This window comes from Neovison vison, chromosome 2 (genome assembly GCF_020171115.1).
Source record: "Neovison vison isolate M4711 chromosome 2, ASM_NN_V1, whole genome shotgun sequence".
NCBI lineage: Eukaryota > Metazoa > Chordata > Mammalia > Carnivora > Mustelidae > Neogale > Neogale vison.
In genome coordinates, this window is record NC_058092.1 from 189,814,754 (window position 1) to 189,842,384 (window position 27,631).

General features: G+C 37.8%; 1 protein-coding gene and 1 non-coding gene across 3 annotated transcripts in view; both read left to right on the forward strand.

Annotated features, from left to right (window-relative positions):
• The window catches only part of LRMDA (leucine rich melanocyte differentiation associated), a 1,057,234-nt gene that overhangs the window by 861,082 nt on the left and 168,521 nt on the right, over nucleotides 1-27,631 (forward strand). The gene's annotated exons all lie outside the window — the stretch shown is intronic.
• On the forward strand, nucleotides 18,377-18,483 carry LOC122901503. The gene has a single exon (XR_006383518.1). It is a non-coding gene; the product is annotated as a U6 spliceosomal RNA (small nuclear RNA).

Genomic DNA, 27,631 nt, shown 5'->3' on the forward strand with positions numbered 1-27,631 from the left:
TCAGCAGGCTGTCCTCCAGCTTACCCCTCCCAGCCATGAATATTTACAGCTCTGGTTCTTTATCCATTCTAATGAAATTTTTGGTTGGGGCTGGTTGGGGGAGAGGGCTGTTACTTTTCCAATAACCTCAGATTTGATGGGATACATGTACTTTATAAAGGGTGCAATATTGGACTTTTTGACTCTTCACTTCCCTTAATCAGAATTCCATATGCTTCAGGTCACTGTGGGGGCCTGTTTCTGTTTCTTCAATCAGTCAGCCAACCCCCCCACCCCCTTTCTTTTTTTAGAGGAACCCTGCACTGGGGGGTGGGTTGTAGGAGATGCAAAAGAAGCCCTGGGCTCTTGCCTTCAGGAATCCTATAATCTAACTCTGGAAATAAGGCCCAACACACACAAAGCAGAAGTCAAGCTACAAGGTACAGAGGGGGGAAATTTGGTGAGGAAAGAACAAAGTGTTGGGAGGTAGCCTTGGGGAAAGATGAGAATTAAGTTGAAAGCAAATAGGTTGGAATGAGGAAGTTGATCGTATCACTTGGGAGTGGCCATCCCCAAGTTCTTTCTACTCAGGCATATAGAAAGGTCGCCTTTTATAAACCTACAAAATAAGAGAGAGAAGTGTTTCCTTGATACAGAAATGCAGTTTTAAAACAGGTCCTCCATCCCCTCTGTCTCCACTCACCTACTTCCACCCATTTATTGCTCCTAAGGACTTTGAATATAAAAAAAAGCCTAAAGACATCCCTGGAATGAAACCATCTGTAGAGGTGACACACCTGGAGGAACTCTCCCTGGGTGGTTTCAGGGTGTGAAAGAGACCTTGGAGGGAGACCAAGTAGAGTTCTTGTTTAATTTCTGGCCATAGTCCAGAGGAGCAGTGTGTGAGATATAATCTTAAAGCAGGGGTTAGAGATGACAATTTGAAGTTTCTGATTAGCTTCTTCTGTGTGAAGCATGTGCATGGTAAAGCAAAATAGAAATTTGTTTGCATATTAAGAGAAGAGTATTGAAACTATCTGGCTTTACAGAGTATAGTGCTCTGATATGTTTTGCACTCTAGAATTTATACCCAGGATGAAGTTATTCTAAGATGAATAGTTTTTCTTTTTGTCAGGAATACAATGGAAATAGCCCGAGGGTTGAACATACAGTGGGCGCCATCCAGGTTGGATCTGAGGAAGGGATGAGTATTGTTGAAGTTGAGTGTCAGTTGGTGAGGGAGATTGGGAAGTCATCATTACCCAAGGGCTTTTACTGAAGGATACACTCATCTGTCTTTGTGAGTGGAACAGTGTAGCCTGAAGGAAGTAAAGTGAAACAGCAACTTTCAAATCCAATCAGGATTTGAAACCCAGACCCAGGGTTTTTCTAGATCTATGTTCGTTTAGCTTTTTCATAAAATAAAACCAGAGTTTCACCTTGACCCCACCGGACTTGTGCAAGCCCAGAAAGATACAAGGCTTTGCTGGAAAAACACTCCACTGTTGTCTGAGGCCTTCTTAGTCCTCCATTCTTCATTATTCTTGTGCATCTGTTTCTTTAAATACTCTCTGCAGAAGCATTAGCATGAAAATAAAAGAGTACAGCAACTTGGAATTTTCCATTTGTAGCTTCCTTAGTCTGTGGGGTCAAAGTTCTATCCTCAGGGATGCTAATGCAAACTCTGTGTGCTGTTCCAGGGCAAATGTTTCCCCACTAAAAGACAAGAGGGGGTGGGGAGCCAGGAAAATAATGTAATTCTAATTCCTAAACACAGACTGCCTAGAGATTCCAATTTAAATTGCCGCTCCCCTACTCTTATTCCCACCCTCCCCCAAAGACAAAAACTTTCCTGTTGTGAGGACAGACATCTGTGTAAGAGCAATGAAAACAGTCTTCTCTCTTGTGGATTAGCTCTTTATTCCTTTATTTATCTTGCTCTACTTCATCAATTTCTTCACAATCAGGAATAGTCAAAGAGGATAACAAGCAGTCCCTTTCTTTGTTTTTGGTTAAAGAAATCCGTATAACCATCCTCACCCCCAAATTTTCTTCTTCCTCTTCTCAAGAAAAAAGCGTTTCTTGTTGTGTCTTATTTCTCTCTTTTCATCTGCCCCTTTGGAATTTTTCTAGAACTTCATACAATGTACAAATAACCGAAGTCTCCTGGACCAGGTTAGGCAGGGTAGCAAATGGTGGTATATCTGGAAGATCGTAAAGCATAACGAGAACAACAAGAACAGTACGAAGAACATGTCCTAAAGCCTCCTTTTCCTCTTCTGAACCCCTAGAAACTTATTAATTCAAGAGCTACCCACTGAACACAAACTATGTACCAAGCACTGCTCTGAGCATAGGTCTAGAGTGATGAATAAAGCAGACAAAAATCTTGGCCTTCAAAGAGCTTACATTTCTACTGAAAAAGAATCAAGATAAAAATAAGAGCAGTGTAGAGTATGATAGAGATAAATACCAAGAATAAGTACTGTGATGAAAACAAAAGCAGGCAAAAGAGATGAAGGAGTGTGTGTTGGTAATTTGAGACTTGATAGCCAGAGCGATCACCCCTGAGAAAGTGGCATTGGAGTGTCAGTATAGCTGGGGCAAGGAATCTAGCAGAGGAGGAATGTGGTGGGGGGAGCATAAATGAAGTCAGGACTTTAGCATCTTATAGGCCATTTACTGTCCCTTAAGCAGGAATCCATTTTTTAAGGCATTCACTGAAATGATAGAAATGATACATTCTACTTTCTCTAGGGGAAAGGAAAAACAAAAACAAAAACAACCAATAATTAACTGGAAAAGAAGATCAGAATCTATGTAGATTCTCTGCAAGAGAGATAAAAGGGTAAGATTAAAGAGATTCATCACGGCTTTGATGCCAGAGAGTTAAAAAATATAGGACAAGATTCAGGACTTTGCTAAGTGCAGGGAACTACTGGCAGGCTTGAGAGCAGCCAACATGTTAGACCTCCATAGTGAGAGTCACACGGGTCAACCCATCTGTATGCCTGTCCCCATCCCTGGCAAAAATCACTCAACCGAGCTATCTCCAAGCCAGAGGAAACAAGGTTGGGCAACTGGGTGTGTAAAGTAAGGTGTCAAGAGTTGGTAGAAATGTAATAGGCATAATAAATGTGGATGAACTAAATTAAAAGTACACTCTCAGACTTGCTAAAAAAGAAAATGTAAAGTAAAATACTTTTTAAAGAAATAAATACAGTAAAATAACATAAGAGTTTGAAAATAAAAATTACAGGGATTAGAGAAGAACACAAAACTTTGATGCTAGAAACAAAACCCGGTAATAAGAATGTTAATTTCAGAAAAAGTAAGATTCAAGACGGTGATTGAAATGATGAAGAGGGATATTTTGTATACTTAAGAAGATAAAATAGGAAGCTGTAAAATTCATGAAACGCAATACATCTAGCAACATGGCTTTGAAATACATAAAGGAAAACTTCTAGAAATACTTGACAAATTCACAATCCCAGATGAAAACTTTAGCATATTTTCCATAGAAAATGACAGCTAACAGAACAGAAATTTCACAACATCGATGTTTTATTAAATAGAAAACAGAATGAACATTCTTTTATGAACTATATGGAACATTCACAAAAACTATCCACAAATTGAGTCCAAGTATAATTGGCCCAGTTCAGATTAATTGATCATAACTCAATAAAATTAAAAATTAGCTTCAAGAGGAAGACCTTCTAGAGGGGCTGGGGCAGGGTAAAGGAAATTCAACTTACAGAATTAGAAAGAAATGAAACTTTTAGTTTTATGAGGAAATATAAACATAAATTACTCTTTAAGAGGAAGTGGAAGTGACAGCACCATAGTATATTAAAAACTGTGGGTTGTAGCCCAAAATGTAATTAAAAGATTTTGTTCCCTTGAAAATATAAAAATGCAACAAGAAATTAAAAAAATCTTTTTAAATGGGCTGAGTTTCCAGAAATTTTAATTAAGCAACAACAAACCCAATGCCATATGAAATGACTGAATTAAACCGAAACTTAATAAAATAGAAACAATATATAATACACTTTATCAATAGTACCAACAGATAGTTTATTTTTTCAAAGATGAACCTAACAAATCTAAAGAAAAACTAGAGATGAATATCTAACTTAGGAATAAGAAGAGTAAAAACTCCATTTTTATCAATAAAATTTGAAAATCTAAAACAGGCAATTTTAAGGCAATCCTAATTACCAATATTGTCTCAAGGAGGAATACAAATCTAAATAGAGAAAAAGACTAGAGAAGAAACTGAAAAAAATCATCATATATCCCTCAAAGAGGAGAAACTTCCTAAATTTATTCTAGAAAATGAAAAACAATGAGCATTTCTCTTTTCATCTAACTAGGATTCCATAAGTGACATAAATAAGATAATGAACACACATTAAAATGAAACTGTAGGTCATCATCTTTTACAAATGTGGTTAAAGTATCCTCCATGAGAAACTAACAATAAGATTTAGTAATGTAGTAATAAAAAATACCATCTTGTGCCCCATTAGGATTTATCTCAAAATTGAAAGTTTAGTTTACTATTAGAATTTATCAGTAAACTTGTCATATGGGCATATTAAAAAGAAAAAGGGATTATATGTGGTCATATTAATAGATACACAAAAGAAAAAAACTTGTGACATTTAATAATTACTTCTACCCACATATCTTAGCAAATAAGAAATACATGGAAAGTTCTCTAACTTGATTAAAATTATCTGCCAAAAACATACAGCAACCTGCATAGACAAGAACAAAGGGTTGAAAATATTCCCATTACAGTCTTTGAATAAGCAAGGAGAGACTAGTCTGCATTCCCTTGGAGATGCTAGCCTAAACAATAAGATGTACAACAATAATAACAAAAACCAAAAGGAGCTATAAAGACTGTAGTACACAGAACATTATTTGAAGTCATTATTATGATTTACATCAAGGATTAGCAAACATTTTCTATGAAGGGTCAAATATGAGGTATTTTAGCCTTTGAGAGACAGAACCACTTACAATCACTTAGCTCTGCCCATATGAAATATAACATGACAGAACTGAGACCCATCATACTTGTATCAGAACAAAATGAAAATGTGCTTAATTTACCTGTTTAAAATACCTTCAGGTTGACTCATAAGGAAAATCCAGTTCTTGTTGTTATATAAGAGAAAAAGAAACAATTTGACTCAGGAAAGTTGAAGCAAAAGCCTAGAAGAGGGATTACAGCAGGGGTTACGGTCTAAATATCACAAGGTAGAATTTAAGCAAAAGAGCATCAAATGAGACAAGGAAGTCATATAGTGGCACAGGACAATGGTTTATTAAGTTCAAAGATTCTGTAGGTCAGGAATTCTGAGAGAGGACAGTGGGAAGGACTTATCTCTGCTCTTTAATATCTGGGGCCTCAGTAGAAGACTCGAGATCTAGGAACTAAAATCACCTGAGAATTCACATAATGCTAAGCTTGGTGGTTGATGTTGGTTATCAGCTGGGGACCTCAATTCCTCTCCATGTGGGGTCCATGTGGTCTTCCTTTAAATGCAAGTTTGGTGATGCAACATGGGGGCTTAAGTGGGTAGGAGAAGAATCCATGGAACAAGATGGGATAGGGAGGGAGACAAACCATAAGTGACTCTTAATCTCACGAAACAAAGTGTGGGTTGCTGGGGGGAGGGGGGTTGGGAGAAGGGGGGTAGGGTTATGGACATTGGGGAGGGTATGTGCTTTTGGGTAAATTGGAAGGGGAGATGAACCATGAGAGACTATGGACTCTGAAAAACAATCTGAGGGGTTTGAAGTGGTGGTGGGGTGGGAGGTTGGGGTACCAGGTGGTGGGTATTATAGAGGGCACAGCTTGCATGGAGCACTGGGTGTGGTGAAAAAATAATGAATACTGTTTTTCTGAAAATAAATAAATTGGAAAAAAAATGCAAGTTTGGGCTTTCTCATAGCATAATGGCGGAGTTCAAATGCCAAAAATTTCCCAAGAGTGAGTAAGAGCCAGACAGAAGCCATATTGTATTTTATGACCTGTATTTCAGAATTCATGTAGCATTACTTTAACTGTCTACTGTTTATCAAGGTAGTCACCCAAAGTCCTACTCAGGTTTAAGGGAAGGAAAAATGGGTTCTGCCTCTTGATGGGGAGTAGCAGAGTTCTAGAGGAGCATGTGAGACTAGAAATACTGTTTTGATCATTTTTGGCAAATATAGCCTTCCATAATGATATACTGAGTTATAAATTTTAATGAATTTTAGGAAGTAGAGGAAATATAAAAACTCTCAGGTCACCGGGTGATGAAACTAAAAGTTGATAACAAAAGCAGACTGCAAAAAGCCCTTCTGCTCAGAAACTTTGTAATACTCTTAAATCTCAAGTCAAAGATAACATACAAGCTCAAATTGTAGAATAGCTGGAGAAATATGATAATGAAGTCATTACCGGTCAGAAGCTATGATATAGATCTAAAGCCATTCTGAGAAGAAAACCGTATGTATATTTAAGTACATATATTAAAAGCAAAAGAATGCAAAAGATAAATGAAGCATCTGACTCAGAAAACACTCAGCTAAGTAAACCAAAGGAAAGCAGAAGGGATTAATTATTAAAGCTAAAAACAGATATAAATAAATTATAAAACAAAAGTATAATAAATAATTGAAGAGCTGATTTTTTAAAAAACAAAATCAAGGAAAATTAAAGAAAATACAAACATTCAAAATATAAAATGAGAAGTCACAGAAGAGAAAATTAAAAGAATCGTAAGAAGTAATTTTGTTGAATTTTGTGCAAGTATCTAAAAATCTAGATCAAGTGGATAATTTTTTAAGAAAATGAATTCTCTAAACTGACTCCAGAAGAGATAGAAAGTTGAAATATTGATTTCCATAGACAAATAAAGTACATAAAGACTCTCACAACCTTGCACCAAACTGAAGTCCAGGTGGTTTTACATGGAAGTTTTACCAAACTTTAGAATAAAAGGTGATTTTGTTAAGAAGATGGATGATTCTGTTAAATGTTTAACAACTGGGTCTATGCAAATGATGATGAAGATGATAATGATGAGGAGGATAATAATAAAAAATAAAAATGCCTTGATCTATAGTGTTTGCCACAGTTCTGTGGCATCAATATTTCTATCACGACTGATTCCAAGATATCTATATGATATCACTCACTGTGGTGGTGGGAAGAGATGTGCACAGTTGACTCTTGTGAGTTGGTGTAAGCCGGTTCCTGCATACCACAGGGTTGATTCCAAAGCTATTTAAACTTTTTGAGAGCATAGATAAGGAAGTACTTCTAAATTCTTTTTATGAAGTGCATAAAGTATTTACAGAGAAATTGACAAGGATTACAGAGAAAATAACTACAGTACTCATCTCATCTATGAATATAGGTACAAAAGTCCTAAATAAAGTAATTCTAAATAACATCCAGCAGCATACACAGCACAGTAAAACATCATGGCCAGCTGAGCTTTATTTCAAGTATGCAATGAAATTTCAATATTTAAATATCCATTTTTCCATCTTTTTAATAGTTCTAAAGATGAAAGCCATAATTCCATAGATGCAGAGCTTTGCCAAATTCAATAATGATTCTTGGTAAAAAGCATATAAAAATAGATGTATATGTCCTTAATGTGATAAAACACATCCATCTCAGTCAAGCCAATGTCAAACTTAATGGGCATACATAGTAAGTGTTATTAATGTGAGGACAAGACAAGTTATCTGTTACTACCACTATTATTTAATGTTTTACTGGAAATACTAACCAATGTAATTAGACAGGAGAAATAAACAACAGAAATGAAAACAGAAAGCATATGGTCAAACTGTCATGCTTACAGATGATTTGGTTTGACAACTGGAAACTCAAGAGAGCCAACTAAAAGACTTAACAAGAGAATTCAGTAATGAAGTAAAACAGAAGTTAATATACAATTAGTAGAACAAAAACCAGTTGGATAAAAAACAACAACAACAACAAACAAACCCAAAAAATAAAAAACAACCACTTGGAGAATATTTTGAATGAAAGACACCATTTGAAGAAGCAACATAAAAGAAAATAAGTTGGGAATACTATAATCATATATTAACAAAAACATATAATATCTTCATGAAGAACACTTTAAAACCCTCTAGGAGGACACAGAAGAAGGCTTGAAGTTATGGACAGACCTACCGTATTACAGGAAAACTCAAGACCATAGATATGTCAATGTGTTTTGTTGTTGTTGTTGTTCTTCTTCTTAAAATATAAATTCTTATGAAACTATAAAAGTATCAAAGATTTTTTTTTTCTTTTTAAACAGGAAAAACTGAATCTGAAGTTTAGATGAAAAAGTAAGCAAAAGTAATATGTGGGATGATTCTAAAAAAGAATTATGATGAGGGGGAAAATTAGCTCTACGGGATATCAAATACATTCTAAAGCCTCAATAATTAAAGCAATGTGGTACTTGTGCACAGATTGCTAAATGGAGTGATGGAATAGAATAGGAAATTGAGAATTCAGTGTCATGTGGGATTTAGTACATGATAAAGAGGTATCTCAGACTGCCAGAGAAGAGATGGGCTATTCAATATATTGTTCTTGGGGCAAATGTGTAGCTATTTGGAAAAAAAAATTAGATCCATATCTCATACCATACCAGGGCACATTACAAATGGATTAACATTTTAAATGGAAATGAAGAAAAAACCATAAAAGTGCTTAAAGAAAACCAAGAGCTCAGTTTGAAAGCTGTAATTTTAAAAAAGAAAAATTAAAAACATAAAACATTAAAAATTTTAACCTATTAAAAACCTATTGATTTTATTTTTTTAAAGAACATTTTACATGGAGAGGGAAAGATTTTAAGCAAACTCAACAGACAGTGAACTTAATATTTGGAAATTATATAACAGGCAATGATAGATTATGTATATTTCTGATATATGAGATGTTCATAGAAATCAGTAATAAAATGATTAACAGACTAGTGTAAAAACAGAGTAACAATTGTACACCTAGAAATGATTGCATATGTAAAATGATATATAAACAATAGTATTTATTATAAAGTAGATGTGCTAGCTAATCACTTAAAATTGCAATAGAGCTATCAGTTAAGAAACATTAAATTATGGTGCATCCATTCTGTAGAATACTATATAACTCTGTCAAAAGAATTAGGAAGCTCCTATATACTTAATATGTGAGTCTATGCAGTATATATCATTAAGGGAATACCACAAGGTACAGAACAATAGATATTGCATATTATTATTTACGCATGACAGGGTACAATAAGAATCCATGTTTAAAAAAACTCTGAAATATGGATGATAGTGACTACCTATGGATGGGGTAAACCAGGCACATGGGAAGTCTAAGGTGGAAGAAAGACTGTTCACTGTACTCTTATATATTTTTTAAAAAATACTTAATCATGATTTAAAATAAATTGTATTTTTTAAAGGCTGAAATAAAATTCATATAGCTTATAACCTCAGTTACACGTGTCCAAAGGGTAGTATACAGAAGGATGTTCATCGCAATGTTTTTCTTGCAATGAAAAAGAAATGCGAAGACAAATTATATGCTTATCAGGAAAGGAATGATTAAAATATGGCAAATCATGATATTGAGTGCTGTATAGGAGTTTTTAAAAAGTTAAGGTAAATTTTTAAAAAAAGGTAAATAAGATTTTAACAGAGAATGTCTTCAGGACATATTTTTGAACAAAAAAAATTTGAATCTAAAACATTTGTGCACTGTGATAGAATTTATGTATTTAAAAGCTCAAAATCTCTCATACATGCACATACAGAACAACACACACATATGTGTACAAAGGCATAGAAACAATTATTAAAGTTTGGACACAAAACCCCTACAGTAGTTACTTTCGGAGGAATACCCAGATTGGAGTGGTGAAGAGTAGAAGAGGGTAAAAAAAACTAGTTTTTTCAGTCTCTGAATTTTTATTAAAATATGTTAATATTTCACTTAAGTAATAGATTAGTAAAAATAATAAAAGATCCAAAGAGGGCAGGAGCTTTGGGTGATTTGCAACCATTGTGGAGACTTTGAAACTTTGTTTTCCCAAGGACTGTGCTAAAGATACAGTTTCTTTGACAGTGTTCCTTTGCTTCTTCAGATTTAAATAATTCAGTGTTGGGAATCCACAGCAGACTTTCTATACTCTGTTGCAGGATGGGATATTTATAGGAATCAAATATCCTGGTAAATAAAGATACAGAGAAAAAAGTAAAGAGATACCTGCATATATTGCATGGCTCACTGATTTACTAAAAATGGGAAGGAAGACATTAGCATTAATAATAGCTGTTATTTATTGAGTGATTTCTTTAGAGCCAGTACTGTACTGGTATTTTACATATGTTCGTGGTCTCATTTCATCTTGGAAATACCTCCTGAAGCTGGATATTATCCCCATTTTATATATGAGGAAATTGAAGCTTAGTGAGATATTATGTAGTTTACTGAAGGTCCCAGGGCTAATAAGTGTCCTTTGTGAGGCTCAAAACCAGGTCTAATGCTGAGGTCTGTGTTCTTCCCTCTGTTCTCTGCCCCCCAATAACATACACTTCACAATAGAACTACACTGAATGAATTTTAATTTTTCTTGATGATCCAAGAAAGCACTTGTAGCTTTTTCAGTATTTCAGGAATCCCGTTAAGAGCATCAGTGATCAGAGCCCTAGTGAAGCATGAAAATGATGGTTAATTGGAGCTATCCAGTTGAAAGAAAGCAGACTAACAGTGCATTTACAGAATTTAGTGCTTTTATTATAGATAAATAAAGGTATAGCAAAATCACTAGTGTGATTTTTGTATAACCCCTTTGTTATTAATTGATCTGCATATTCTGAAGGCCTTTATTCCCTATATACTGATTTCAAATGGTCAGTCATTATCAGCACCTAAATCAGACTTTGTAACTCTGTTTATAGACCTATAGACTATAGATATTGTTCAGATACATGGATGCAATTTTCCCCCCTATTGGAATCTCATAGCAAAAGATCTGGTCTCTGTAACCTGAATTAACACAAGCAGAGTTAGGTTTACTGCACCAATGGCTTCATAGACAACCCCTTTGGTTATAGATTATAAATGTCATTTAGAGAAAGCACAAGATGGCTCCTGAGTGTCTAGTAAACTTCAACAACCACCTGAGAGATACCTCCGTGTGACTGCATAAAATGGAAATAAAGAATGGCAAATAACCCATTGACTATGCACTTTCTCACCCGCTGAGAGCAAAACGCAATCCAATGCAATTTTAGTACTTACATGCCTCTGGGGAAAATAGACCCCTAAAAATCACTGAGTGCAGCACTGGAAAAATTTCTTAAATTTGTGCTATGCTTGGTGTTATAAAACCCAAGGAAGCTTAGGCTTTCTCCTTGAGTAAAATGGACTGGTAATTTTGTTTTGTTATATTATCCACCAAGCATAATGATAATGGGTCACATGCAATTTAGGAAAAAATTAAGTCTAATAAGAAAAATCTCTAATAAATACTAACAGCATCTTATTGGTATTGTCGTTGGTCTAACCTTTCTATTAACATTTGTTTTTCTACATATTAAATGATCTGTAATATGTTGAAAATGAAGAAGATAGTAAAAATTTTAAAAAACCACATTCTTATATACATTGTATAAATGTTTACTTGCCTTTTCCCTTAGGCAAGTGCTAGGTGGTATGGTACAAGGAAGCGGTACTAAGTTATAACAGGAGATTCTTATTTTTTATATGCTAAGCAAGTGAAGTTGCTCAGTGTGGGGGATAGATCCTGTCACTAACCAGGAATACTACCAATTTAATGAAAAACAGAGACTGAAGATCAGAATTCAGCCCTAAATAAAGGATGCAATTTCCTCTCAAATCAGACTTACTCCGTGCCATTGAAGGAATATGGAGAAATTTAGGGAAGCTCTGGTATCCAAGCAAAGGTGGTATGTGTGTGTGGGGGGGGTGGAGTGGGGAGGTGGGTCCTATCCATCATGGGCAGTGTGGTAGAGTGGGATAGGACTAAGGGAAGTATTCAGGAAGCTTTGATTAGATATGTGCTTCTCAAGCCTACAAACAAATCTCCCCGGGGGGCATCCATCCCATCAAGATGCTTGAGCATCTACCTCCAGGGCTTCCTGATGCAGTGGACCTAGGGTGATACTCTGGCCTCTTTTATTTTTCATGAGCTCTTCTGGTGATTCCTCCATGTACAACAATGCAAGGGCCATTGTGTTAAATGATATAGACAAGGAAGCTCTTTTCCTAAGTCTTCTCTGCCATCCTCTTAAAAAATGTACAGTTGAAGCAGAGAGAACAGAAACTCAAACAGATAAATGCCATAAATTGTTCCAAGTGCTGTGAAACTTGGGGCCACCAAAGACTGGGTCCCTGGGTGAAGGGTTGCCAAAGTCAGTTTAAGGCTTGAACAAAGGGCCAGCCATGGGTGTAGAGAAGGGGACCTCACAGGAATGGTTTGGAGAAGATTGAATACTTGGATGGTATTCACTAATTAGTTGTAAACGGTGAATAGGAGGCAAGAGCAGGAGGTGACTGTTAGGTTTTTAGCCTGAATAACTGTTGAAGGTAAAGCCATTTTACCCCAAATGACATTTGGGGAGGAACAGATTTGAGGTGACATGTTGAATGTGAGGTTCTTTGCATACAAGTAGAGATGCTCTAAGTCATGGGTCAGTAAACTTTTACTGTAAAGTATCCGATAGTAAGTATTTAGGCTCTGCAGACCAGGTGGTCCTCATTGTGACTATAAAACTTGTAGTGTGAAAATATTCTTAGGTAATACATAAGCAAATAAGCATGGCTGAGTTCCATTAAGAAGCTGTTTACAAAAGCAGGTGGTGAGGGCAGATTTGTCCTATGGGCTCTAGCTTGCCAGTCCTGCTATAAGTATGATAACAGAGAAATAGACATATTCATTCATTCATTCATTCTTATATGTCCACATACATGGTCTCTTTCTTTTTTAAAAAAGATTTATTTATTTTATGGAAAGGGTGTGTGCTAATGGGCAGAGATGCAGAGGGAGAGAATCTCAAGTAGACTCCATACTGAGCACCAAGCCTGATGTGGGGCTCGATCTCATGACACATGAGACCATGACCTGATCTGAAATCAAGAGTTAGACACTTAACCAACTGAGCCACCCAGCTGCCCTGTACATACATGGTATCTTTCTGTGTAGCCATAAAATCATATCTACTCTATATAAACACTGCCTTTCATGCTTATTTTGGACAAGTAATTTCAAACTACCCAAAACTTGCTCAGTGATGAGCTATAAAAAATTAAATGTGGAAATTAGATACATTTTGTACTTACTGGTTCAGCAAAATTTACAAATCTGGCAGTACCAAGTGCTGGCAAAGCTGTAGAGCAACAGAAACTTGTGAGCTATTCCGGGGGAAGTATGAATTAGCATATCTACTCTGGAGCAAAATTTGTTATTATCTGTTGGATTGGAATAGATGCAAACCCTAAAATTTAGTAATTCTCTTCCTAGGACACTAACCCAGGACAAACTACTGAACATGTTCAAATCAATGTGAATTATATTAACACCATTATCTATAATAGCAAAACAAAATAGCAAGACAAAAGAGAAAAACTGGAAACAATGCAGATACTTTATTAAATAAAGTTGAGGAACATTCAACATGGATCAGTCCATAAAATAGGAGATAAAGAAACTCACTGAATGAGATCTATACAAAGTTCAAAAATGCCAATTAAAACAGTATTTTAAAAGGGTCATTTCATAGGTGACCAAATGAGGGAGAAAACCAAAACTCAAAAGTTCAAGGTTGCATTTACTACTGAGGAGAACAACTGAAGAGGTCTGTTTATTTGTCAGCTTGGTGATTGGTACAGATATTTTTTAAAACTTTGTTCTCCATGTTTTACGTGTGATGTCTATCCCTTTGTAATGAAACAAGCATTGCATGATCATAAAAAGGAAGACAAAGCCAAAATCATAGTTATTTTTAAATTTAATGTAATTTAATATTTTCAAGATATACTTAAAATTATTCTCCTCTAAAAAAAAAAATATTCTCCTCTAAAAAAGAAATGTTAATTTTTACAGACTGCTTATCTGACTCAGGATTTTTGCTAGTCAGGTCCCCTTTCCCAGTGATTAAGGGCCTCTGGCTTGCAGTGTTTCATCTGAGCAGAAGACAGTGGGGACTAGGGACAACATAGAGGAGGGAGGAGGGTCTGGAGGCAGGCTGACATAGCTGGTGTAGGGTCATTTGAGTTCGCCAACTTAAGGAGAACAAGCATTATCTTTGGCATAGGACAGAATGTGGTGAACTTCCTCTCTGTCACTCAGCAAATGATTCCCCTGCTGTCTTTGTATATCTCAGTCATCTGGGCTTACAGGGACACTGTGTTGTGGTTTTGTGGTGGAGAAGCTATTGCTACCTAATTTTTAATTTCTTGAAACTCACTTTGTAGTGTCATGATTACAAGGCTTAGAAGAAGATAAACTCTGTGTCCATTCCAAGTATAAATGGGCACTTGAGATGAAACCACCTACTTAATTTCCCCTTGTTGCTGGAGTAGAATCTGAATCCAAACCACAGCACAACCTAGCCCCTAAATCTCTATTAAAAACCACCTCGGGTAGTCTGGCAACACTTTATTTAAAGTCAGCAGAGAATTATAAAGTCAAAAGTGAAAAATGGTACAACAAGAAAGAATCATAAAAAAATACTAGATCAGTTAAATGTAGTCAAAGGCAATTTAGTGTGTTCTGGCACCAGTCCTTATTGATGCAAAGAATGTGATGTGTCAGGGGTCGGCAAGAGCATGTAGCAAAGCGGAACGAAGGCTGCAGCTCCAGCCTTGGTGCTGGAACAGCCACAGGAGGCTGTGAAGGATGCCTCGCCCTCTCACATTTGCACCAGGAATTTCAGGGAGAATATCCTAATTCTCACAGTCTGGACTTTTTTTTTTTTAATGTAGTATATTTTGAAAATTAGAATGTTTTCTTTCGTGGAGGTAATCTAACCTAGGGGCTGTGTAAATTGGGTCAGACCAGGGACGTAGGTATCCCTTCCCAGTACTTCTTAGTATCCTTGTCTCTTTGGAGTCACTACACTGATCTACTTTTTCATATCTACATTACAAGCTGTGATAGTTTCTGCTCATCTTCTCCAACTGCTCTAATTAGTACTAGCTAATCCGATTAATATTAACTATAGCTATGATTATTACAATCACCATGTTCTAGGCACTGTGCTATCCTGCATATATGTTATCTCACCAGTTCTCACAAAAACCTTGTAAGATAGGTCTTAGCACCATACTGATTTTTACAGATGAATACAACTAAGGCTCCGAGATTCAGAACGCATTTGAGGTTACACATTGAGTAGCAGAAACAGGACTCACCAAGCCTGACCCCCTAAGTGGGTGCTATGCTGGAAGGGTTGCTTCTCTAATCTTATCAGCTGTTGCAGATGGGGACCAATACCTCTAGAGAGCATCTTTGTAATATAGGGTTTCATAGGATAACATGAAGAGCTTAAGTCAGAGCCAGCCTGTGTTTGAATCCTGGCTTTGCCACTTCCTGGCTCTGTGATCTTGGGTGAGTTACTTGAATATTCTATCTATCTCTGTAAATTTTATATAATAGCAACACCTTAGTAGCGTTGTTGTAAGGATCATGTGAGTTGATATAAGGGAAGTGTTTTAGAGAGTTTGTGTCTCATAGTAAATACTATATACATGTTATTGTTGATTCTGCTTCTATTATTGTTATCACTGTTGCTACTGTTATTGTTCTTGATGTACATTTATATCTCCTGGAGGCAGGATGCCTTCACTGACAAAAGTGGTTGTGGATGCAGGCGTAAAATGGAGGTAAGGGAGGCTTGTGGCAGACCTGTGGGGTGGATGGTCTCAGCCAAGCCTCTCAGTACCCTTCCAATCCTACTATGTGTGGGGCCATATCTACTTTGGGTATATCCATTTGTCACAAAGGAAACAGGTTTAGAAGGTCAGATGAAGAAACCAGATTCCTTGGGTGCTTCCACATACAAAATGAGGTTCTGGGGTACCTGTCTTCCTTTCCAATCTACAAATTCACCTCCAGGAGAGGCAGGGGGGAAGGAAATTTGGAGACTTTCTTAGGTTCTAGTAGGTCTTATCAGAGTCTTGGTTGTAGATTCAGGAGGAATGATTGATTTAATGTAAATGCTTGAGAGGGTCTGAAAGAGATTAGAGAAACCTATTCCAGAGGATAAAGGCAGGACAGGAGGGAACCATTAATCTCATGGACATTCAATTCCCTAAGAACTTTTTTTGGGGAATGACCAGAAACAAGCCAGGCCATATGCTGTCCATTTGCAATCCTCTGAGCTGAATTTTTTTTTTTTTCTTCGACAGATCGAGGCCAATGCCATTGCCTCTTTAAAGATGGTTCTTAAACTTGAAAAGGAACTGAAAGGTTGAGACGTACATGCAGAGTTAACACAGATGATTTGATGAAAGTCGTCCTGTCAAACACCAGAGCTCTCCCAGTTGTCAGAAATAGTCCGATGACATGTTCGAAGCTTCCCAGACTGACTTGCATTTTAGTAAATATGACCAATCAGGGAAGACATAGTTATACTGTGGAGAGTTCTGAGATGTGGAGAGAACAAGTTAATTGTTCAGCCTCAACTGAGACCTTTCACTCAAGTCATTAATCACAGTGCACAGCCTACGCTGCTCTCCGGATCCAGACGAAGGCTCACTCCAGGTGCTGGCCATTTGCGTTTCCCTCCAACTGGGCTGATTTATGAACCCAGAGATGTTTTCTGGTTTTTCCAAATTCTTTCCCATTACTTTGTAATAAAGGGGACATGTGATTTCTGGTTTTTTGCAGATCCTCAGTTTTAACATCCTTAATACCAAAGATTTTTTCAATTAGTTTGTGGCCTGCTTTCTGTGATCTGGAGGGTAGAAATGCTGTTCTGTGTTTTGAGTATCAAAGTTAAGACTCTCTTATTTCTTTCCCCTCTGGCTGGAGTTGACGACGCAAAAGTGCTGCATGAGTCTCTGTGCCCACGTTCAACATCTCAGTGCAAGGGGAGGCTTAGGAAACCTCAGTGACAGACAACAGCTCACTGCAGGTGTTAGTTATCCCCTTCCCAGTCCAATGCAGCTGGTTCAGGGTACAATATCAGGAGGCCTTCCACACTGGGGCCAGGTCTCTGGTGACATTGTAAGCCAATATTGAAAACTTCAAAAGAGAATGTGAGTGTCAGAGAAGGACATTTGTAATACTGAGGCTGAACTGGATGCTGCTGAGTGTTACCTGTTTGAAAGGTAAGCCTGATCTGAGCTGATAAGGAGCCATGGATCCCTTGGGAGTTTTCCCAAGTGTCAGAAATGTGTTACGGAAAAGTAATTGGAAATTGATATTTGACATGTCTCTTGGTTACTTTTTGTTCCTGATAACACCAAAGGGTTTGTCCAAGAGTCACTAGTGACTAATACGTGAAATCCTGCAATCCGTTGCTGAAATGCAATCTCTTCTTTGTTGAAAGTAAGCAGCTGCTTTCTGATCCTCTGCTTCCTAACTAGCACTTCAAGTATAGAGACCCATGGGCTTGATTTGGGTGAAATGAGTGGTGAATACAGCCTTTTGATAATTCCCTGAAACAAAGTCATCGCTGGCAATGGAATGCAGTCCTTAATATGTAACTCAATTTAACAGGTACTTGTTCAGAGCCTGCTCTGGGCTCTATATTGTATTGTGTGCTGTGGGACATACAAAATAAATATCAAACATGGCCTTTGCCCTTGAAAAACTTCTAGGCTCTTAGGAAGGATGATGTGTTTATGAAACACATTTTACATGGCAAGATAAGATATCATGTATGTGTCAGAGTGAGTGGAACCTGGAATAAGTATAACAGGGAGTCAGAAAAAAGAGAGTAAGGTAGACTGAAGCTGTCAGGGAAGCTTTATGGATGAGGTGGGACAAAGACACCAATATCTCAAACCCAGAACTATACCTTAAAGAAATTGCAAGGACCATAGTGTCACATTACTTAAAGATTATGGAGTCCCCTTTAGGTGAAAGTAGATTTATTCAATATGAGAATGGATTAATTTCATTCAGTAAATATTTATTGAGTACTTCTATGTGCCAACAACTGTATCCAGTGAGGTAAGGGGAGAAAAACCCATCCAAAAAAAACCACGTCTGGGTCTTCTCAGATGCTACCCTCTCTTAACATAGATATTTAAAGTTATTTGCTGGTCTGTGTGATTCCAAAACCTGTGATTTTTACCACTTACCATTCTGTCTCTCAAACAGACCTTGTGCTTGCTTTAGCAGCACATATCCTAAAATTGGAACAGTACAGAGAAGATTAGCATGGCTCCTGTGCAAGGATGGCTTGCAAATTTATGAAGTGTTCTATATTTAAAAAAAAAAAGATGACTCTCTATTCTGTTCCATTGGTCTATGTGTCTGTTTTTGTGCCAGTACCATGCTGTCTTGATGATGACAGCTTTGTAATAAAGCTTGAGGGCTTAAGTGGGTAGGAGAAGAATCCATGAAACAAGATGGGATAGGGAGGGAGACAAACCATAAGTGACTCTTAATCTCAGGAAACAAACTGTGGGTTGCTGGGGGGAGGGGGGTTGGGAGAAGGGGAGTAGGGTTATGGACATTGGGGAGGGTATGTGCTTTTGGGTAAATTGGAAGGGGAGATGAACCATGAGAGACTATGGACTCTGAAAAACAATCTGAGGGGTTTGAAGTGGTGGGGGGGGTGGGAGGTTGGGGTACCAGGTGGTGGGTATTATAGAGGGCACAGCTTGCATGGAGCACTGGGTGTGGTGAAAAAATAATGAATACTGTTTTTCTGAAAATAAATAAATTGGAAAAAAAAAAGATGAACTTCTTATTTAGGGTATCTTTTGGTTAAGAAGCTGAGTCTCATTTTTTGCGTAATGGAGGAATGACATATCCAACCTTTAAGTTATATGCAGTATAAACAGTTGAATGAGTGCTCGTGGTGAAACGAAGACACACTGAGCACTGAATGTCTCAAATTGTTAGGTTAGGGAGTATTTGGAAAGTATTTGAAAAGTCTGTACCTGGCCCAAACTCAGGACCATAAGAAGAGCCCAAGCTCTCTGAAGATCAAGTTTTTCTTGGAATTTCCATTATTACCCTTGATAGCTACTGTGGAAACCCAGATAGAAGGGTCTTCCATCATAAGAGTTTGAGACAGTCTTTCACTGGGCTCTTTGATATTTGTGAAGTTTGAAATTGGCACCACTCATATTTATTGGGTAAAGCACTAAAAATTCTACCTTTATTCTTCCTTGAAAACTGGGGAAATCAACTTTTTGTTCACTTCTTTAAGGTACAGGTATAGCTAGTCAATTGCAAATTGTTCTAGAAAGAAAAGAATTCAGGATGATAATGGTGGTGGCATTGGTGGTCATCATGGACATGGTAGTCATTATTCTAAATATCCACGTAACTTTTAACTAATATAACCATAAAACACTAGTAAACTCTGGAAAGAATCTAAGGTATCAAGCACTTAAGGGCAGAGGTGTCAGAGTTTATTTAGCTAAGCAATACCAGAAGAGGACTAGAAAATCCCCCTTTCTAGCTAGCAATCATTCTCATACCACAATGAGACCCCTGCTTGGTAACCCCTGCATATCTGCCACCCATGTGACTGCTTTTTGAAGCTAATTTAGGTATCAAATTTAAATGGAGTCCTGAGAACACTTTTTTTTTTTTTTAAAGACTAGAGGGAGTAGTAGAAGGAAAAGCTACAAGAAATTTGAAATCACTCTTGATTCCTGTCATTTTCCTTAGTATTTAATCACGTTCTTCAGTTGAAAGGTTCTTCTTGGCCTCCTTGGGTAGACACATACACATATGTTCCCTCATTCATCTGCATGCATGTGTATATATTGATATGCATTCCTCTTCATCATCTGTAGGCATTTTACAAATAATGGCTGTGTGTGTGTGTTTTATCATCTTAATTTTTAAATGAACATGACAACTTCAAAATTTTTTGCAGAAATAGTCCTTCAGTGGTAAAGAAATTCCAGCATGTAGGCTAGGGTCAGCTTTGGGTTACAAAATTCCACAGAGGAGTTGGCATGGGAAGAGTATAAGCACTATGGCTTTAGAATTTTTGTCTTTCCATTTTGTCTTTCCATTTTGGGGTAGACAAGCAAAGCTGGTAATAAAAAAGTTGAGTTAGTGGAGAAGCCTTTTACTGTAGTAAAAGGTCAAATGAGAAAGGTAGAACAAGGTTAAGTGTGCAAGCAACAAAATTAGTAGGAGGTAGATAGAGGCAAGAGGAGGTATAGATATACTTCACTCTTCTCCCCAACTCTCCTCTGTGAGGTCATTAATGGGCTGGGAGTGGGGCTGAGAATATAAAAGGAGTTTGGAATTTTGGGTTGAAACTTCTGTTGTTGATGAAGTAGTTTGGGAAGCTTTCTTCTCGAAAAGATATTTGGGGGATTTTCTGTAGCAAAGGAGATAACAGTAGAGCTCAGAAGAGAAGAGGCAGACCATTTAGAACCTAATCCAACTTCTGGTTTTAGGGGGGAGATAGTACTACCAGATTTCCATACACCAAGGAGGCTAGTCAGCAGGATCAAAATCTGGCCCAGGTTCCACTTGTCAAGCTATGTGTCTGTAGGCGAATCTTTCCAGTGGGGCATCTTTTTCTAATTTTATTCAGAGCACTGTCCAGAATAGCATAGTCTCTGGACAATGGGAATTTTTGGTTTTCCTGCGGGTTATCCAGTTTTATTCATGTACCTAGGAAAGGAAGCAGAGAATTAGAGGTGGCAATTCCTGAGAAAAACACATTTTAATGTGCTTTTTCTTAAGTAGGTGAGCATAGACAGTAAGAAAACTGGTGGCTTATGGAGCAGACCAGAGATCACCCTCCCTACTGGACAGAGCTAGTTTAAAAGGGAAACGATCAGAGATCACCCTCCCTACTGGACAGAGCTAGTTTAAAAGGGAAACGACCAATGGGGTTTTCTATTTCACACTTTTAAGGATGGGTCCACAAACCTCAGGGTGAGGACACCTTAATTTCCAGATTCTCTTACCTCTAATTTCCGTTTGGGAGTGTTATGAGCAAGCCTAGCTTTAGTGGTTCCTCTTTCCTGATCCATAAGCTCCCTGTCATAATTGTTGTGCAGGTCCTTGTCCTTGGTGCCATAGTGCCAGGAGGAGAAGAGTCTTCTGGAAGAACCCAATGACTTTGAGTAGCTTAGAGGTCATTGTGAAAGCAGGGAAGGCAAGCATGATTCTACTAACTGAATTGCGTACAAAGCCTATTTGACAACAGCTAGGGGACCTCGAAAAATCAGAGACCGCCATCACATATGGAGAGGTCTTCCCATCTTCACCTCAGTGGCTGTTTCTTCTTATTGAAGAATGAAAACAGTAAATGGCCTAAAGCAAGCTAAAAGCAAATCCCTTGACTTTATTCATTTCATGACTACAATACTTGGTGGTAATATTAGTAAAGGCCCTGGAAGCCCTCATAGGAGAGATGCCAGAAATGAGGCAACTGACTATTCATTCACCTGCTTTAACTTCTTTCAGAAATAACGTGATTTATAAAAGAATGCAGAATCATAATTGTCAGCTAAGATGTCATTTTAACTTTAGGATGTCCAGAAACAAAGGGATATTATATCCTTTGTTCTTGGAGCACCACAGATGCCAAATTATGCACAAGGTTCCCTCTTGGCATCGAGTACTTTGGAGCCCAGAGGCAACCAGTGATTTCAGAAAGATGTTGCCTCTGGTGGTGTCCTCACCTGAATATCTCCCTGAAGCTAGGGGAGGGAGCATGGCCCTCCTAGCTTCTCTGCATTCTGATAGAGCAGGAAACAGCAAGAGGGATGGCAATCTTAGAAACGGCCGGTGGCTTGAGGTGAACTATCCTCAGCCTCACTCTAGGGAGCTTGACAAGAGTACCGTTAATGTACTTGAGAAATAATTCATTACATTTCATTTTGTCTGTTCATCAGCATATGCCAACAGATGCTCAGTTCAAAACATGAATAGTTGATTAATATAATATCAGGCATCTGAAACAGAGAACAGTGGAATTTGGGAGGCTCAGGAAGACTCAAATGTCATCCATTCTAACCACAGCTGTCTGAATGCACATAGTAGGCATTGAAAGTATTTGTTGATTAGATTTTCTTTGATTTGAACAACTTGGTTGCTTGGTTTTGAGCCCAGATGTTTGGCATGGAGCCAGAGTTGTGTGCTCTGCATGCTGTCATCAGCCTCACCACCATAGAGATGGTTGGCAGGGGTCAGCATTCTTCCCATCCCCATGGTGAGATCCCTTCTCTCTTCTCTCTCAGAGCATGCACATTGGCTATAGGCCATAGAACAGACAGCAGATGGCCCATTGAGCTGTCCTCCACACCCCCATTTTCCCCAGTGTCCTTGTGGTTGTATCTTATGACAGAGAACACTGGCGTCTCTGCAAACAGACTACAGCAGGGCTGGTGACAGGTACTTGAGCAGCCATTTATTCATATATTCCATTGGTCATTGCAAAAGTGTTGAGTTAAAGGCCTATTAGTTCATAGCACTGACCTGAAACCTGAGTAGGAAACATGAGAAAACGGTGGGAAGGGAAGAAGACTAAAATATGGGTGGGACATTATTTATTTATTAATTTCTAGAGAACAATGGAAAAACAAGTTAAAAAGAAAGGACACCTTCTGATTGCATTAGTGCCAATGCCATGCACAACAGAGGGGAAGGGACACTGTATGGTAGAGTGGATACACCATCCACAGATCTGCCTCATCACTCCAGTATGTGGCTTTAAGCTCAGGCCTCAGTTCCCCACTCTGTAAAATAAAGTGAATGTCCCAGGATATTCTTCAGTACTATCCTTCCTTGACATTTTGATCAGGAATTGTGAAATCCTCATTTCCCCATTATTTAATACCCCTCAAATATCTAGAATTTATTTACTTACAGATAATCGAGTAGACCCCTAATATTCTAAGGAAACTAGGCATGAGAGGTAGTAAAAGAAGATATACACTATGCTCTAATATTCTGGGAAGAAGACAACAGGCTTTGAAGTGCTGTGAAACCCATTCTTGATAAAAATACAAAGATTTGTTATGGTTGGGAGTGGAGCTCTCCTTCAAAGTGAAATAGTGGCAAGTTTTATCTTTCTTCTTGAAGCACATTCTTGGCTCAGTTATTGGTTCACACAGTGTTGGTATGACAACTTAGTGAATAGGTCTGAAATAGCCTCTGCTGCCAGTGGTAAAAGTAGTCGCTCTTCAACCCATCCAAAAAATTGGGGCTATATTTTTGTGGGTTGTTGAGAAACTGGAGCTTGGGTAACCGATCTGTAGTTGGGGCCTGCAAGTAGTGGAGCTAGAAGTCACAATCCTATCTGATTGAAATAGACTGACTGTGCAGGGGTTTCCCATCTCTTCAGACCCAGGGGAGGTAGATCAAGTGGCTAAAGGCAAAACTCAGAAGTCACTAGAAGGCTCTCACTTCTGCATGGTAATTTATAGCTTTCTGAGAGGTTTGTAACAATGATTAACCAAGTGGTTTAATCCCCACAGTAATCCTGTGAGGTCATAGTATATCCCTATATTATAATAATCCTATCAAGTCAGGGTTATATCCCTATGGGACAGGTGGAGAGCTGAGGTCTAAGTATGCTGATGGGGGGTTAGCTGTTTCTCACAGGGAATTTTTGATGGATGTTGGAAGAGCCCCCAGCCTGAAGCTCCATGGTACTCTATAGTTTAACTTCATCTATAGGTTAAGGCATTTCTGACTCTGGGTCCTCCTTTTTAAAATGTAGATATCCCTGGGAATGAAATCACATCAAGCTTGCTATCCTTTAAATATTTGCCTGAATGATATTGCAACAAACATTTTGATGTGACCTAGTTGAGTAATGCTAACATGTTAAAATGAGGATGAAACGAAGGGGGTTTGGGATAGATTTGGGGTGGGGAAGTTTGTTTGGAGTCACCACCCTGGTGGGAGTGTAATCATGAAGACCTCAAGACTCCATTCCTGAATGAAGGGAGTCCTTGAGCAGGGGAGAGTATACAGGACATGCAGCAAGGACGATAATGAAAACAAAATAACTGTTCATATTTCTAGCTTGGTTGGCCTACCTTTGTTGGACCCACCCCTGGTGAATGGGCCAGGATTGAGATGGATGGGGTCAAATCTATCTGCTGTTATTTGCCAAGTACCTGGCTTTGGGCATTGGTCCATTTCCTGTGTTCTCTTATTCTCCTAACTACTTAAGGCAGCAAAATCATTCCCCCGTTTGACTCCAATATATGCCAGTTGAAACTGAAATCCTCATACCGAGCAAATGTACCAAAGAACACTCTATAAACTTAATGAGGGAGATGAAGAGATATGTGCCAGAAACCTAGAAAATTTAACACTGATGAGGTTATGACTATTATATGTTTAGTTAAATTGTTGACACTGACAGGACATGGCTGAGGAAATCTACCGTCCGTTTTCTCCTTGTATCAGTGATAATGGTTCCTTGGTGTGCTCTTCTCAGTTAACAAAAATATTCCTGAAAGTTAAATGCAGGAAGAAGAAGTGACATAAGAAATACTTTTATTATCTCTGCTCTTCTGGGAGTTCCCTCCTAGAACATTATTTAAAACAGGACTTTTCCTGACTGGCAAATGAATTTGGAGGGACGAACTCAGAGGTTCAGAGGTGAATGTGGATTGTCCTGAGAGTTATTGCCGCATCTCCTAACTCCTGGGTATATACACTCGCCCCAGCAAATCCATGTAGCACAGGGCTGCCCTGGCCTTCCAAAAACTCCTCTTCTCTCATTCACATTTTCCCTTCTCTTAAAAACTGACCCAGGTTCTCCTTTGCCTCATGAACAAAATCTCAATTCCTTTAAGTGCCATTTTAAGATGTAAATGTGATCATGAGTTTCGTAAGCTGCAAAGTACTATATAAATATTAGCTATTGAATTTGGAGTCAGAACACCTCAGTTTGAGTCTTGTGCTAGCTGAATGACCTTGGAGAGGTCATTTAAACTCTTAGAACCTCAGCTCCTTCATTTATAAAACAAGATTATTATAATAATTAAAGTAATTGAAAGTGACATAGTAATTAGTAAAGAGTAGACAGTCAATCAATACCTGTTTATGAAAATGAAAGCAATTTAGTCTAGCACTTAAGAACACTGACTATAGGGACACAAGTCACTTATCCTCTGTCTCTTATTCCCTACTTATAAAATGGGGATATGGTGCAAGAGTCAAATGAGTTAATATATTTCAGGAACTTTCAACAGATCCTGGCCTGCATCAATCCTTCTGTAAATGTTAAGGTTCCTATTGCTGCTCTTGTCATTTTTATTATTCAAGGACCTGTCCTGGTTTATCTTTTAAGTTTTATTTGGTTGTCCATCTTAATACATTTTGAAAGAGGTCCTCAGCCAGGTCATGAAATCCTTAAGTTGGGGACTGATTCTTACTCACCTATAGCTTCCCTAGGCTTTACCCATAGCTTCCCTAGGCTTTACCCAATGCATACAAAATAATTATTTTTGTTATTAAAAAAATGTACAAGTCCATGCTTGCTACCTCTACTCAGCATTGTACTGGAAGTTTTTGCCAGTGCAGTGAGACAAGAATAAAAAGAAAGGCAGAAAAGGCAAAAAAGACTGGAAAGGAAGAATAAAAGCTGTCTTTATTCATAGATGAAATGATCATCTACTTTGAAAATACTGTGGAATTTATGAAAAGCTACTAGAACTAATAAGGAGTTTAGCAGGTTGCAGGATATAAGAGCAATATACAAATCCATTTTTTTTTTTTTAGTTCCTTATCTTCAGTATAGCCAGTATAGCATAGACCAGTTTAATGGAAGCATAGGATAACATGGTAAATAAAACCAGAAAGGAGGGTTCAAACCCAGTTTGACCTGGTAACATGGAATGCTCTTCCTTATTCCTTCTCTCTATCCCCTCCCACTTTTTCTGTCTTTGTCTTTCCTGTTTTCCTTCCTTCCTTTCTCTTTTCATTTGTTCTTTATCCACCCCCTTTTTTCTTATTAGTTTATTGGCATAAGCAACTTTTCTCCAAGAAGAATGTTAGAGTTCCATTTCTTAAAAACAAGTTTTTTTATTCATTGGGTTAAGTAAACAAACTAACCATAGCTTTGTTGCTTTGAGCTTACCAGGTACATTCTATGGAAGGGATAGCTAAAGACTGGAACTGTGGTTATCAGCACATAGATACTGGAACTCAGGATATCTGGGTTCAAGTTCTGACCTTCTCTTAGTTAGCTCTATGACATGGGATGGTCAGTTCACCTTTCTGAGGCTCAGTGAGCTTTGTCTTAAAAAAGGGATAATGTTAACATGACCTTGAAAGAGTTATGGATAGTTCAATCCAACAACACATTTTCAGTTCCTAGAAACAGGATTGGAACATGTAGATGGACAATGTTTCTCTTCAAGGAATGTTTAGGGAAAATAGGAGTGGAGTAACTCCAATGGCATAAGACAGGCATAAAGTTCTGACTTAAACTACTGGATTTCACAGATCTTAGCCTTGGTCTAACACATCATCTATGAGATGTTAAATATTTGATTGATGAAGTACTGAAGATTATTTAGAAATACAGGGGGAAAAAAAACCTATTCTGGGGCTTGTGAGGAGTGGGAAATGAAGCCAAGAATGTATCTATAATTTAGGGTAAAGAGCAATAATGAAGTTTCATAAAAATAAATAACCATGATGTTAAATAAACTGCAAATCATTTGCACCTTGAAGCTTTTCTTAGATTTTGTGCCAGTGGGGGGAAAAACATGGAAGGAAAAAAAAGTGATAATTGGCCTTGTGCTTTATGCCAAAGGAGTTACTTGTACACAGGATTTTGTTTTAGTGTAATCAAAGAGCCTCCCTCCCCTGCCACACACACACTACCACCAAAAATTATTTAAGGGAAGAAAAACAAAATCCATCCAGCTATAAAGAGCAACCAGCCTGGATTTGGAAAGTCTTTAATCTACTCTGCCTGGGGTCATATTGTTTTATGCTGCTCTTGACTTTATTTCAAAGCTGATGTTGCTATCTAAAAAAACCTAACAGCTATAATTATTTCAGTTTTATTCACTGAGAAATATTTCCAATCACGTAAGAGAAATCGTTTCTGGTGTTTGTAAGTGACCTCTTATTCTGTTCTTTATAGAAAATAGCATATATGTTGGAAGAAGCACTGAGCAAGCAGTCTGGATGACAAGAGTTCTTAAAGTTGGAACTGCCAGTCCATGAGCTTTTAGACTTTAGCTAAGTCAATTACCATAATTGATCCTCAGTTTTTCCATCTGTAAAATGGGAACAGTTGTACCTATCCCACTACCTCATAGGTTTGGGAAAAATCAGCTGAGATGATGGACTTAGAAGTGCCATAAAAATGCAAGGCAGTGCTTGCCTTTTCTCCTCCTTGCAGTAGGGCTCTGGGTCACCCAATGACAGGATCAGCCTCAGGTACTTGACAAGAA